The sequence below is a fragment of the Taudactylus pleione genome, unplaced genomic scaffold (genome assembly GCF_031769625.1).
Source record: "Taudactylus pleione unplaced genomic scaffold, aTauple2 ptg000472l, whole genome shotgun sequence".
Lineage (NCBI taxonomy): Eukaryota > Metazoa > Chordata > Amphibia > Anura > Myobatrachidae > Taudactylus > Taudactylus pleione.
In genome coordinates, this window is record NW_028284874.1 from 799,545 (window position 1) to 813,620 (window position 14,076).

Genomic DNA, 14,076 nt, shown 5'->3' on the forward strand with positions numbered 1-14,076 from the left:
GACCAGACACTGCAACGAATATTGCTGCTGCCGATTCCATCCCAACTGAGCAGGAGCCTCCTAGGTGTCCGATGATGCTTCTGCCCCACAAGAACCGTACTCGCTTTCCCCACTAGCCATTACCTTACGTATATGGAGTTCACCACGCTTCTTTCATTGTAAGCTCAGCATGCAAAGGCCATTTATCCCCTTCTATTTCAGGTCCAAAGTATTTAATTTGTATTATGATCCCCTCAATGTACAGTGCTCTGTAATAGGTTGGTATCTGACAAATAATAATTATTCTAATTGTCAAAACCACCCTGTTTACTGCCCATATCATCCAGTCACACAAAGATATGCACATTCCCAAAACGGCAGCATTTACAAAAACAAAAAAGGAAAAATAAAAAAAAAAATTTAAAAAGTTTGCAGGCCATGGTTTTTCACCTGGTCAACCATAACAACCTTATCTGTAAGTAAATTCTGTATGGAAGGGAACATGGACCAGTGCAATACTCCGGAATCACACTATATTGGAATTCCAGCTCTGGCGCTCAGGAACGGTGACACCTCTGCTAAAGCGGCTTCAGTCCTACGTATCAGGAAGAGCCCAGTTGGTGTCAGCTTATAGTCTCCTAGATGTTACTTGTGGGTGACATTAATGGGCAGATGTGCGGAAGCTTTGTGCATCATTTCTGGGAAGGCCGATTCTGCGCGCAGCGTATGAAAAGTGCAAATAGAACCGGAATACCAGAACTGGCCGAAAAACATGCAACTCATCGCCCCTTCACCTGTCACTGTGTATCTGCCCCTTAGGGCTATTACTTCATGCAGGACTAGCAATGCCGCCCCTATTCCCTGGACACTCATATGAATGGATCACAGATTGGCAGCCAAGATCCCCTTTGGTGATCTGTGACTTGGTCTAAAAGTTTCAAGTCCCCACCGTTCCGATGTCTCTTCTCATTCCAACCGCCCCACACCGCAACGGCGGCGTTATTATTGGGGGCTGCCAGTGGTCTCACACACTTTCCTCACCACCATCTACAGTGCCTTATGAATGGTTTGTTCCCCATACCACTCAGATTGCAAGCTCTTTAGGCCATGTTTATCTTCTGTCTCATGTCCTTGGGAGCAATTTATATTCCGGTCCCTTCAGTGTATAGCATGGGAAAGTCGTACAGATCTTTATAGAAAAAAAATTAAATGATATTATGTATGTGGATGTGTGTATATGTGTTTGCTAGCTGGAGGATACAATATATAAATCAAAAGATGGTTAAGAAACGATAAATATTAAATAGATACAATAGAACCATAATGCACTCATTTGTAGGCATGGCTCAGGGGTATGCATACTTGTGCATCCTCTATAACTATGGCAGGCAATACTTGTGCTGGAATCTGATGTGATCAGGCAGTGACCCTAATATTACACACACACCCCTCCCCCCAGGATGTGCAGCACCCCGATACTGGCAGCACTGACAGTCAGGGGCCCCACAGCCCGGGGATGGGCAGCTACAGACACAGGAAAACCAGATGCTTACCCTCAACCCCTGGGCGGGATCCGCTGATCTGGAGAAGCAGAGGATCCAGTGATCTGGGGGATCCAGTGACCTGGCGCAGCAGCGCGGGGGTTCCAGTGATCTGGGGATCCAGTGACCTGGCGCAGCAGCGGGTGGGATCCAGTGATCTGGCGCAGCAGGGGGAGGGGGGGGGGTTGTATCCAGTGATCTGGGGAGCCAAGTGAACTATCGCAGTAAGGGGGGATCCGGTGCAACAGGGGATCCAGTGACCCGGCACAGTAGGGGAATCTGGGATCCGGCGGGGGAAGGAATGGTGCCTCTCCCTCCAGGCTGCTGTGCGATCTCCTCCCAAAGAAGTTGCAGAGCAGCCAGAGGGGCGGCTGCAGGCAGCGCACAGATCCCGGGCCGCAGAGCTCCTCACTGCCGCCTCATGGCTGCCCTCTGCCCCCCGGGGCCCTGTGGGGGTAGGGTGGGAAGGGGGTATCTCCGGCTAGAGCCCTGTGCTGCTGCTGTCCGCCATGTTGCTGCTGCCTGGGCACGGACTGGGAGGGCTGCAGATCCCGGGGGCTGGGAGCTCTGCCTGAGCCTGTTCCTGGGAGGGGGCGGGGCGTAGCTGCCAATCACCGGCCGGCCACGCCCCCAGGCGGGAGAGAGATGCACAACAATGTCTCTTCTTCCAGCAGTGTGTGTGTGACAGTCATACGTATGTCTGTGCTCTGTGCTATCACACTCACTAATATCTACTGTGTCTCATCTATAGGGGAAATGGTGGCTTGTTATTCACTATCCAGCAGCAGCCAGCCAGTATCATACCAGTATCACACCAGTCACCCCTCACTCACTGCAGGGAAATAAATCAAATAAATATATATTAGATTAAAACATAGGCAGAACTATCTCGAGGTTTATTGTAAAGGCTCCTAGCAAGTGAAAAGATCACCTGGGCTGGACCTACACTGCCGCACAATGTCAGGAAAATCATCTATTATTACCTCAGCAGCTATATTATTTATTAAGTTATTCAATATGGGTTGGGTACGGGAGAATCCCAACACTGGCCTCCCGGCAGGGTTAGGGTACCTACACCTGTCAGTAGGAATCCTAACCCTCTGTTCCCACAGCCTAAAGCTATCCCTCCCCCACAGAATATACCACATTGCTCCCCCACAGAATATACCACATTGCTCCCCACAGAATATACCACATTGCTCCCCACAGAATATACCACATTTCTCCCCCCACAGAATATACCACATTGCTCCCCCACAGAATATACCACATTGCTCCCCCACAGAAAATACCACATTGCTCCCCACAGAATATACCACATTGCTCCCCACAGAATATACCACATTGCTCCTCACAGAATATACCACATTGCTCCCCCACAGAATATACCACATTGCTCCACACAGAATATACCACATTGCTCCCTCACAGAATATACCACATTGCTCCCCCACAGAATATACCACATTGCTCCCCCACAGAATATACCACATTGCTCCCCCACAGAATATACCACATTGCTCCCCCACAGAATATACCACATTGCTCCCCCACAGAAAATACCACATTGCTCCCCACAGAATATACCACATTTCTCCCCCCACAGAATATACCACATTGCTCCCCCACAGAATATACCACATTGCTCCCTCACAGCAGAAAGCACATTGCTCCCCACAGAATATACCACATTGCAACCCTCACAGAATATACCACATTGCTCCCCCACAGAATATACCACATTGCTCCCTCACAGCAGAAAGCACATTGCTCCCCACAGAATATACCACATTGCAACCCTCACAGAATATACCACATTGCTTCCCCACAGAATATACCACATTGCTCCCCCACAGAATATACCACATTGCTCCCCCACAGAATATACCACATTGCTCCCCCACAGAAAATACCACATTGCTCCCCACAGAATATACCACATTTCTCCCCCCACAGAATATACCACATTGCTCCCCCACAGAATATACCACATTGCTCCCTCACAGCAGAAAGCACATTGCTCCCCACAGAATATACCACATTGCAACCCTCACAGAATATACCACATTGCTCCCCCACAGAATATACCACATTGTTCCCCCACAGAATATACCACATTGCTCCCCCACAGAATATACCACATTGCTTCCCCCACAGAATATACCACATTTCTTCCCGACAGAATATATCACATTGCTCCCCCACAGAATATACCACATTGCTCCCCCACAGAATATACCACATTGCTCCCCCAAAGAATATACCACAGTGCTCCCTCACAGAATATACCACATTGCTCCCCACAGAATATACCACATTGCTCCCTCATAGAAGAAAGCACATTGCTTCACCACAGCATATACCACATTGCTCCCCACAGAATATGCCACATTTCTCCCCCACAGAATATACCACATTGTTCCCCCACAGAATATACCACATTGCTCCCCCACAGAATATACCACATTGTTCCCCCACAGAATATACCACATTGCTTCCCCACAGAATATAACACATTGTTCCCCCACAGAATATACCACATTGCTTCCCCACAGAATATACCACATTGCTCCCCCCACAGAATATACCACATTGCTTCCCGACAGAATATATCACATTGCTCCCCACAGAATATACCACATTGCTTCCCCACAGAATATACCACATTGCTGCTCACAGAATATACCACATTGCGTCCCCCACAGAATATGCCACATTGCTTCCCCACAGAATATATCACATTGCTCCCCACAGAATATACCACATTGCTACCCCACAGAATATACCACATTGCTCCCCCACAGAATATGCCACATTGCTCCACCACAGAATATGCCACATTGCTCCCCACAGAATATGCCACATTGCTTCCCCACAGAATATGCCACATTGCTCCCCACAGAATATACCACATTGCTCCCCCACAGAATATACCACATTGCTCCCCCACAGAATATGCCACATTTCTCCCCCACAGAATATACCACATTGCTCCCCCACAGAATATGCAACATTGCTCCCCCACAGAATATGCCACATTGCTCCACCACAGAATATGCCACATTGCTCCCCACAGAATATACCACATTGCTTCCCCACAGAATATGCCACATTGCTCCCACCAGAATATACCACATTGCTCCCTCACAGAATATACCACATTGCTCCCTCACAGAATATACCACATTGCTCCCTCACAGAAGAAAGTGTGTACATCCTCATCTTCACACAATATAAATTCGCCCCCGCTGGAATCCACCATAGGCGCCTCTGTAATTTTTTAATGTAATTGTTGGTAGAGGTCTTCCTTGTGGAATTAGTAATTCATTTTAATGACCATCATCTTTTCCACATTTTGAGGAAGTAACCTCCTATGTCGATCACTGACAAGGTTGCCAGCTGCACTGAAAACTCTTTCAGAATACACACTGGAGGGTGGGCAACTGAAGTAATGCCAGTTTGTGTATGGGACTCCAAATTGCCTCTTTTTCCTGCCAGTACTGAAAGGGACCGTCTGACATGCCTATTAGGATGTTATCTCTGAAATAGTCCTCCACCATTCTGTGAATGGAGACCGTATCACACATAGTCACTAGTAGGCAGTTCTCTCAGGCACGATCAGATGTAATTTTTTGGTGAACGATCTGCATGACCAGTAGGTATTCTGTAAGGAAAATTGAGTTTTTACCTGGCAGCTGCTGAAACTGAAGGAGGAATCCATCCGCTGAAGCATATAGAGGGTAGAATTCCACCCAGTTATTACCTCTTGCTTTAGCTGATGGCAGGGCAAATTTAACAGTACCTGCTGGTCATGCAATCTTCCACAAGCATTTGCCGAATGTCTAAAATGTCTGGATATTTTCCGGGCCACCGAGAGAATCTCCTGCACGCCGCTGTAATTTTTAAAAAAATGTTGCACCACCAAATTAATTGTGTGAACAAAACATGGAACGTGTTGGAATTTGCCCACATGTAATGCTCTAACAATATTGGTGGCATTGTCCGAAATCACAAATCCTGAGAGTCCAAGTGGGGTAAGCCATTTAGCAATGATTTCCCTGAGTTTTTCTAAGAGGTTCTCACCGGTATGCCTCTGAATGAAAAATACAGTTATACAAAGAGTAGCCTGCCTCTGTGTCATCTGTCTTTTGGTAGATGTTGCTGCTGCTGTTGCTGGTGTAGGCAATATACCTACCCAGTGGGCTGTCACAGTCATGTAATCCTTAGTTTGCCCTGTCCCACTTGTCCACTTATCAGTGGTCAAGTGAACAGTGGGTACCACGACATTTCTGAGGACATTAATAAGGTTCTTTTTAATGTCCTTGTACAGACTTGGAATTGCTGTTCTAGTGAAGTGGAATCTAGAAGTGATCTGGTAGCGAGGACACAGGACCTTAATTAATTGTTGAAAACCCACTGCAGTAATGGTGAATACTGGGCGCACATCTAATACCAGCATAGCTGTTATGGCGTCAGTAATCCATTGTGCAACTGGGTGATTGCTGTCATACTTGTTTGCCCTTGCAAATGATTGTTTGATAGTTAATTGTTTTTTGGAGGATACACTACAAGTAGTCTTCCTTCTGGTCCCCTTCTGGGATGAAGATCCACTCACAGCAGCAACAACAGGCGTAGTCATCAAGGATCCTTCTGAGGAATCACAGATAGGAGAGGAGTCAATCATGCTTCGAATAACAACATTGGATGCAGCAGGACTACTCCCGATGACGAATGAGGATGTTGATGATGCAGGTGTTGGTGTTGGAGATCGAAGGCACTTGGATCCCACAGAGCAGGTAGGTGACACTGGACTTGTTACGTTTTGAGTTTTGGAACTTGGCGACGTACACTTTGATATTTGATGAATGCGCTCCAAGTGACGTGACAAGGAGGAGGTTCCTAGGTGGTTTAAGTCCCTCCCTCTACTCACTCTTGCTTGGCAACGGTTACATATGGCTTGACAACTGTTGTCTGGATTGGGGTGGAAATAATTCCACACGTGAGAAGTGGATTTTTTTGTCTTTTGCCGCGGCATGACAACAATGAGCTTTGGCTTTTTCAATCCATGGGCAACAGCTGTTGCCTTACTTACACAAAGGACATGCTCAAAATCAACATCCTCATCACCAACATCTTCATCATCAATATTCTCATCATCCTTAGTGCCTTCAACTACCAAAATTCCTCCTCCTCCATGTGCAATTCCACAGAAGCATCCTCACTGACTACGTCTGCAAGATGTTGACTGCCCTTCTCCACATTTACAGAGGGCACGCAAATGTTGGAACTTGGAGGATCCACCAGTACACTAGTATTTAGGTCTGGCTCACACATGGCAACCGCAGACACACTTGCTCTCTCCTCTGGGATTTGTGATTTCGATTTCTAAGTGCACACAGTTTGTTTTTCTGGAGCTGTCTTACTCTTCTTAACTTTCAATTTTTTAATGGTACCACCATCACTACTACTACAAGCAGAAGGGCTATCAGAACCAGCAGACAACATAAATAAAGGCCAAGGCCTTATCCTTTCCTTGTCACTTCGTGTAGTGAATGTCATATTGATCATTTTTTGTTTATCTAAAGGCAACTTGCCTTTCGATTTTTTTTTTTTAACTACAGTAAAAGTAGCTTTACCATATCCATGGCGTGACATAAGCCCTGGGGCATGGGCCTTCATAGAGGACGAGGAAGTTGACGGCCTTGCATTATCATGATGACTGCTGGCGGCAGCTACAACATGTGGTTCTTGGCCTTGCTCTCCTGTCATGTGACAGCCCTCCATATTTTCTACGGTCTTGAAACATTGTCACAAACACCATAGTGTAGCCAAGGTGCGGTTACAAAATTCACACAAGTGCAGTAGTGCGCACACAGAAAAAAAATAGACAAAAAACACTATTTTTTGGGGGGGGGTTTTGGGTCCAGAACTTGGGCCCAGAGCACAGATTGATGACGACTGGAGTCGGGCAGCACTAGGTTGCGTTGCTGTATCTTGTGCAACGCAACCTAGTGCTGCATCTTATGCGGCTAAGCCTAACACGCACACACACACAGAAAAAAATGAGACAAAAAAAAAACAGTTTTATTTTTTTTTCGGGTCCAGAACTTGGGCCCAGAGCACAGATTGATGACTGGAGTCGGGCACACAGAAAAAATTAGACAAAAAAGACACTATTTGTTTGTTTTTTTCGGGTCCAGAACTTGGTCCCAGCGCACAGATTGATGACGACTGGAGTCGGGCAGCACTAGGTTGCGTTGCTGTATCTTGTGCGGCTAAGCCTAACACGCACACACACAGAAAAAAATTAGACTAAATAATACACTATTTGTTTTATTTTTTTTTCGGGTCCAGAACTTGGTCCCAGCGCACAGATTGATGACGGCTGGAGTCGGGCAGCACTAGGTTGCGTTGCTGTATCTTGTGCAACTAAGCCTAACACACACACAGAGAAAAAACTTAGACAAAAAAATACACTATTTGTTTTATTTTTTTTTCGGGTCCAGAACTTGGGCCCAGCGCACAGATTGATGACGACTGGAGTCGGGCAACACTAGGTTGCGTTGCTGTATTTTGTGAGGCTAAGCCTAACACGCACACACACAGAAGAAAATTAGACAAAAAACGACACTTTGTTTTATTTATTTTTTTCGGGTCCAGAACTTGGGCCCAGAGCATAGATTGATGATGATATTCTGTCACTCCTACATGAAGCCAGAATCCCTATATTGACAATGGTGTGGTTACACCATTGATAATCCTTGTCTCATTAGGACTATTTTTCCAACATATATGTAGTTTTACCATTTTTTTTATCACCTTTTACATATGACCCAATAAATATCCTTATTCTATTTGCGCCATATATGGCCCATATTATTTATTCTAAACAGAGTGGTACAGGAAAGCCACAGGTATTTGAGGCAGCATTAGGATATAGATAAAAATTAGGTACAAAAGTACCCAATATACAGTCAGGTCCATAAATATTGGGACATTGACAGAATTTTCATATTTTGTCCTCTATTCACCACCACAATGGCTTTGAAATGAAACAAACAAGATGTGATTTAACTGCAGACTCTCAGATTTAATTTGAGGGTAATTACATCCAAATCAGGTGAACGGTGTAGGAATTACAACGGTTTCTATATGTGCCTCCCACTTTTTAAGGGGCCAAAAGTAATGGGACAAACTAAACAATCCTAAATCTAACTTTCACTTTTTAATACTTTGTTGCAAATCCTTTGCAGGCAATTACAGCCTGAAGTCTGGAACGCATAGACATCACCAGACGCTGGGTTTCATCCCTGGTGATGCTCTGCCAGGCCTCTACTGCTAATGTCTTCAGTTCCTGCTTGTTCTTGGGGCATTTTCCCTTCAGTTTTGTCTTCATCAAGTGAAATGCATGCTCAATCGGATTCAGGTCAGGGGATTGACTTGGCCATTGCATAACATTCCACTTTTTAGCCTTAAAAAACTCTTTGGTTGCTTTTGCAGTATGCTTCGGGTCATTGTCCATCTGCACTGTGAAGCGCTGACCGATGAGTTCTGAAGCATTTGACTGAATATGAGCATATAATATTGCCCGAAACACTTCAGAATTCATTCTGCTGCTTTTGTCAGCAGTCACATCATCAATAAATACAAGGGAACCAGTTCCATTGGCAGCCATACATGCCCACGCCATGACACTACCACCACCATGCTTCACTGATGAGGTGGTATGTTTTGGATCATGAGCAGTTCCTTTCCTTCTCTTCTCTTCCCATCACTCTGGTAAAAGTTGATCTTTGTCTCATCTGTCAATAGGATGTTGTTCCAGAACTGTAATGGCTTTTTTAGATGTTGTTTGGCAAACTCTAATCTGGTCTTCCTGTTTTTGTGGCTCACCAATGGTTTGCATCTTGTGGTGAACCCTCTATATTCACTCTTGTGAAGTCTTCTCTTGATTGTTGACTTTGACACATATACATCTACCTCCTGGAGAGTGTTCTTGATTTGGCCAACTGTTGTGAAGGGGTTTTTCTTCACCAGGGAAATAATTATTTTGTCATCCACCACAGTTGTTTTCCGTGGTCTTCCGGGTCTTTTGGTGTTGCTGAGCTCTCCGGTGCGTTCTTTCTTTTTAAGAATGTTCCAAACAGTTGATTTGGCCACACCTAATGTTTTTGCTATCTCTCTGATGGGTTTGTTTTGATTTTTCAGCCTAATGATGGCTTGCTTCACTGATAGTGACAGCTCTTTGGATCTCATATTGAGAGTTGACAGCAACCGATTCCAAATGCAAATGTCACACCTAGAATCAACTCCAGACCTTTTACCTGCTTAATGGATAATGAAATAACGAGGGAATAGCCCACACCTGTCCATGAAATAGTTTTTGAGTTGTTAGTCCCATTACTTTTGGCCCCTTAAAAAGTGGGAGGCACATATAGAAACCGTTGTAATTCCTACACCGTTCACCCGATTTAATTTGAGGGTAATTACATCCAAATCTGAAAGTCTGCAGTTAAAGCACATCTTGTTTGTTTCATTTCAAAACCATTGTGGTGGTGAATAGAGGCCAAAATCTGAAAATTCTGTCAATGTCCCAATATTTATGGACCTGACTGTATATCATCCCACATATCAGCTTACAGTTTAAGAGCGCACCGGACCACCTACATACTTTCTCCACAGATTGATTGGCTGCCCCTTCCGGGAGGGAGCAGCCAGACCGGCATAGCAGGGGGCGTGGCCAGCACAAGAGGGCGGGAGTGGACAGATTACCTGTATTTGCGGGCGGATCGGGGCGTGGCCATGCAATCACATAATTTTGGCTCCGCCCCCACTACACAATGCCGAGATTACCTGCATTGTGAAGCAGGGGGCTGGGCCAAAATTACACGATTCAGCATGGGGGTTTCTCTTCTATTTTTATACTCCTTCGTAAGTTTACAGCATGCAAGAATAACCAAAGGATGCAATGCATTATTAGGCTTACCATACTATCACTAAGTTTAAACTGGGACACTCGTGAATTACACAGGTTCTGTGGCTGATTAAAACCAGGTGAAATGCAGGCTTAAAGTCAGCCAGCCACAGAACGTGTGTAATTCATGAGTGTCCCGGTTTAAAGAAATAGGGGTCTATTTACTAAGACTTGGATGGTGATAAAGTACCAACCAATCAGCTCCTAACTGCCATGTCACAGGCTGTGTTTGAAAAATGACAGAAGCTGTTTGTTTGGGACTTTGGGCCTGATTCAGAGCCACTCGTAAATGGCAGCTCGTTCGCTCCGAGCGATGTTTGCCCAACTGCGCATGCGTACGGATCGTTATACGCATGCGCGAACCAGTTAGTGCGGCCGAAATTCATGTGCTTGCAAAATAGCGAATGCCTGCTAATTTGAGTGACAGGAGGAGGCGTATGTGGGTGGTAACAGGGGAAGGTGCTTGAAAACGGGGAGTGGAGAACCGATCGCAGGCGTGCTTAAAGGTCAAAACGGGCGTTTTATGGGTGTGCATATTTAAAACAGCAGCGTCATTGACCACGTCACTGGGTTATTTTATAGTCAGAACTGCTCGCAAGATTGTGGTAGCAAAAACCAACCACAAGAATAGCGAGCAGTTCATACCCTGTTCGATGTACTCGATTAATCTAATAAATAGCGGACATGACGTAGGATGCGTGCGGCCAGGGGGCGTAGTTTCCCAAAAAACGACCGCAAGTTTTGTTCGCTCGTTCAGACCTAGAGACGTGAGCAGACCGCAAACAGCGAACGGTTCATTTGAATAGCCACCCCTATTTTCTGGACGAGCGAGCGCTAATTGCGTCCGGCTCTGAATCAGGCCCTTTATCTCAGTTCACTTAATCTCCATCCAAGGCTTAGTGAATAGACCCCATAGTATGGTAAGCATATGCATGATGGGAGTTGTAGTTTTGCAACAGCTGGACCCCAGCCCCAGGAGCAGCATGTTGTAGACACAGTAACAGCGATCACATTTATATTACTGACTCAACTTGATTCATGAGTCTGACACTCTTGTAATGTCCCCATTTGACAGCGAGTGGGGCAAGGGTCAGGTGACCAGCCCTCCCATTTAAAGAGGAAGTTTTGTTTCCTGCTGAATAAAGTAAAGATGGTCTATTCTTAGGAAAACAAGTCATTCAGTAGACATTTTACAGCCATGAGTTGGTTCTTGGGAAGTCAAACAGCCAGTGAGTTTATCATCTCCTACATATTTAAGAATTGTTTTATCCCTGCAATTCAACAAAGAAAGCAGACTCCTCAATTAATCACAGCAAATGAGCCAATTTGAGGTGTGAACCAATATCATACTTTCAGAGGAAACTGGTACACCCTCGTGAAACCCATGCATGCACAGGAAAAACATACAAACTACACAAAGAAGGGGTGCTAGGGGTCCTTCTAAAAACTCTCACTTTAGTACATTTACCCATAGAAACATAGAATTTGACGGCAGATAAGAACCACTTGGCCCATCTAGTCTGCCCCATTTTTAAACATATTGTTACCTCAACCCTTATAGATCCTTACTTCTTCTGAAGGATGTCCCTATGTCTATCCCATGCATGTTTAAATTACTCTACTGTCTTAGCCTCTACCACCTCTGATGGGAGGCTATTCCACTTGTCCACTACCCTTTCTGTGAAAAATGACTTCACAGAAAGGTAAGCATGGAACTGTACATGGTGGCCATGTGGCTTTTACAATAGGCATGGAACTGTACATGGTTGCCACCTAGCTAATTCACATTAGGCATGGAACTGTACATGGTGGCCATGTGGCTTTTACAATAGTCATGGAACTGTACATGGTGGCCATCTGGCTATTATACTAGGCAAGGAAATATACATGTGGGCCATGGGCTATAATGCTGGTCATGGAACTGACCATGTGGCTATTCCACTAGGCATGGAACTGTACCTGGTGGCCATGTGGGTATTACACAATGCGTGAAATTGTACTGTGCATGGTGGCCATCCAGCTATTACACTAGGCATGGAACTGTACACGGTGGCCATGTGGCTATTTTACTAGGCAAGTAACTCTACAAATTGGCCTTCTGACTATTATACTACTGTAGGCATGGCACTGTACATGGTGGCAATTTCGCTATTTACCTAGGCATGGAACTGTACATGGTTGTCATGGACTATAATGTTGGTCATGGAACTGTATATGGTGGACATGTGGCTATTACACTAAGCATGGAGCTGTACATGGTGGCCATCTGGCTATTCACTAGGCATGGAATTGTATATGGTGGCCATGTGTCAATTATCCTAGGCACGGAACTGTATATGCTGACCATCTGTCTATTATACTACTGTAGGCATGGCACTGTAAATGGTGGCAAACTGGCTATTCCACTAGGAATGGAACTGTACATGGTGGCCATGTTGCTATTATAGTAGGCATGGAACTGTATATGGCAGCCATACAGTATGTCTATTATATTAGGCATGAAACTGGACATCGTGGCCATGTGGCTATTATACTAGGCATGGAACTGTATATGCTGCTTATGTGGCTATTACACTAGTCATGGAACTGTACATGGTGGCATGTTGCTTTTGTACTATTCATGGAACTATATATGGTGGCCATGTGGTTATTATGCTAGCCATTAAACTATACATGGTGGTCATGTGACTATACACTAGACATGGAACATTACATGGTGGCCATCAGGCCATTATCCTAATCATGGAACTGTATATGGTGGCCATTCTAACTATACAGAGGGCCAGCTTATGGGCCATTCGAGGAGAGCGGGCGCATGTGGGCGCCACCTTTTAGGGGGCCGCAGTGTGGTTATGAGTGTCAGGCCCGCCGGCCCTCCCTGAACCCGTCTCCTCAGCTGACTATTCCCCACGGAGTCACAACACTGGGACTCATAATACCTGGAATGGAGATGGAAGTATTGGACAGAGGGCCTGATTCAGTATAGATCGCAATAGCGATCGCAGCTGCGTAATCGCATGCAATGCTGCTGCGAAAATATGCTAATGCCTGCCACCGCTCAGCCAGCATAGAGACGCCCACTGCTGCTTTCTCAAATCCGTAATACCTTGCAGTCCTGCGTATATATCTGTACCAATCGGGCACAATTACAGCAGGTCTGACTGATCGCAGAAACTGCAAGTTTCGTCGCACACAGTACAGTGAGTACTCAAGCTGCGTATGCAATCGTTAATTTATACACGCCCAGGAAACTGCGTTCAAATGGACAGGCTGCGTTTCTCAAACCACTCACCCATCACCACCCCCCAAACGCTCACGGCCTGTCACTCACTCTGTGATAGATCCCTATGTGCATGCATAATTGCAGTGCGATTGCACGGCACACACAGTGCGGTACATACGCATGCGCAGTACTGAACATTCGACCGATCTTCGAACGTAGTAGTAAATTGCGTCCACTGCTGAATCAGTCCCAGAGTTCTTTGTGTTCCTGCGAGGTTGTGCTGTCCAGCGGCTCTATGTTTGACCTCAGGACAGATGCACTGCAGTCTGCTATACATCTTGGCTGCCCCTCTCATTTGG

The 14,076-nt window shown here is 45.6% G+C and overlaps 1 protein-coding gene across 2 annotated transcripts in view; it reads right to left on the reverse strand.

The window, feature by feature from the left end:
* Window positions 1-2,097, reverse strand: part of PTPRA (protein tyrosine phosphatase receptor type A) — a 161,533-nt gene extending 159,436 nt beyond the window's left edge. The window contains exon 1 of one of the 2 annotated variants that reach the window (XM_088448934.1): window positions 1,533-2,097. The gene's annotated coding sequence lies outside the window, so the exon portion shown is untranslated. The remainder of the gene's footprint in view (window positions 1-1,532) is intronic. The other variant, XM_088448933.1, reaches the window with a different exon arrangement.
* Window positions 2,098-14,076: the final 11,979 nt, after the last annotated feature.